This window comes from Pteropus vampyrus, unplaced genomic scaffold, assembly GCF_000151845.1.
Source record: "Pteropus vampyrus isolate Shadow unplaced genomic scaffold, Pvam_2.0 Scaffold5, whole genome shotgun sequence".
NCBI classification, from domain to species: Eukaryota; Metazoa; Chordata; class Mammalia; order Chiroptera; family Pteropodidae; genus Pteropus; species Pteropus vampyrus.
In genome coordinates this window covers 14,392,540-14,394,800 of record NW_011888786.1, presented here as the reverse complement: position 1 = coordinate 14,394,800, position 2,261 = coordinate 14,392,540, and positions in this window count along the sequence as shown.

Sequence of the window (2,261 nt, the reverse complement as noted above, 5' to 3'; positions counted from 1 at the left end):
TGCGGTTTGATGGTTATTACATTAAATCTACATATCACTTTGGGTAATATGGCCATTTTAACTACGTTGATTCTTCCAATCCATAAACACAAAATATCTTTCCATTTCTGACTCTTCTTCAATTTATTTTTGCAATATCTTATAGTTTTTAGTGTATAGGTCCTTCATATGCTTTGATAAGTTTATTCCTAGGTATCTTATTCTTTTTGTTGCAATTGCAAAAGAAATTGTTTGTTTCATTTCTTTTTTCTGAAATTTTATTGTTAGTATATAGAAACAAAATGGATTCTTTTATGTTGATTTTGTATCCTGTAACTTTACTGTATTTGTTTATGTGGAATCATAAAAGACCCCAAATAGCCAAAGCAATTTTGAGAAAAAATAATAAGAATGGAGGTATCACATTGTCTGACTTCAAATTATACTATAGGGAGACAATAATCAGAACAACATGGTGTTGGCAGAAAACGGACATACAGACAAATGGAACAGAACTGACAGCCCAGAAATAAACCCCCATACATACGGGCGAATAATTCTCAACAAAGGAGCCAAAAACATACAATGGAAAAAAGCAATTATCTTCAATAAATCATGCTGGGAAAATTGGAAAGCCATGCAAAAGAATACAAAAGAATGAAACTAGACTGCTATCTCTCACCATATAGTAAAACTAAGTCAAAAAAATTGAAGATCTAAATATAAGACCTGAAACAATAAATTGTATAAAAGAAAATATAGGTACCAAACTTACGGGCCTTTGTTTCAGAGAGGATTTTGTGAATTGAACCTCAAGGCAAGAGAAGTAAAGTAAAAATAAATAAATGAACTATATCAAACTTAAGACTACTGTACAGCAAATAAATAAATAAATAAATAAAAATCAACAAAACAAAGAGGCAACCAACTGAATGAGAGAAGATAATTACAAACAACACCTCTGTTAAGGGGGCTAATATCCAAAATATGTAAAGAACTCATACAACTCAGCAACAACAACAAAACAAACAAACAAACAATCCAATTAAAAAATGCACAAAGGACCTGAACAGACACTTCCCCCAGAAGACATACAAATGGCCAACAGATATATAAGAAGATGATCATAACAAGTGTTTGAGAGGTTGTGGGGGAAAAGGAACCCTCACAATTAGTGGGAATGTTAAGTTGGTAGAGCCACTATGGAAAACAGTACAGAAGTTCCTCAAAAATTAAGAATAGAATTTCCATATGAGCCAGCAATCCCTCTTCTGTGTATTTACCGCCCCCAAATTTGAAAACATTTGTAAAGGTATATGCATTTTAATGTTCATGGTAGCACTATTCACAGTGGTCAAGTCATGGAAATAATTAAAGTGTCCTTCAATAGATGATTGAATAAAGAAGCTGTGGTACATATATACAATGGAATTTTACTCAGCTATAAAAGATGAAATACTACCATTTGTGACATCATCGTGCTAAGAGAAATAAGTCAGACAGAAAAAGCTGAGAACCATATGATTTCACTAATATGTAGGATATAAAACAAAGCAACAAACAAACAAGACAAACAAAAACTCATACACAGACAACCAACCGTTTAGTAGTTACCAGTGAAAAACAAAAAGACAACTTACTGAATGGGAGAAGCTTTTTGTCTATGATATATCCAATAAGGGGTTAATATCCAAAATTTATAAAGAACTCATACAACTCAAAACCAAAGAAAACAAACAATCTAATTAAAAAATGTGCAGAGGGCATGAATAGACATTTCTCCAAAGAGGAAATACAGATGTAGAGAAAAGAGAACTCTCAGGAACTGTTGGTGGGATTGCAAATTGGTATAGCAACTATGGAAAACAGTTTGTTGGTTCCTCGAAATTCAAAATAGAACTACCTTATGACTCAGCAATTCCACTTCTGGGTATTTATCCAAAGAAAACAAAAACACTAATTTGAAAAGATATATGCAACTTAATATTCACTGCAGTGCTATTTACAATAGCCAAGATATGGAAGCAACTTTAGTGCCTATCAACAGACTATTAGATGAAGAGGTGATACATATATACAATGGAATACTATTTAGCCATAAAAATGAAATCTTACCATTTACAAGAACATGGATGAGCCTAGAGAGTGTTACGCAAAGTGAAATAAGTCAGACAGAGAAAGATAAATACTATATGATTTCACGTATATATGGAATCTAAGGAACAAAATAAATGAACAAACAAAACAAAAAAGTTATAGATACAGAGAATAAACTGGTGATT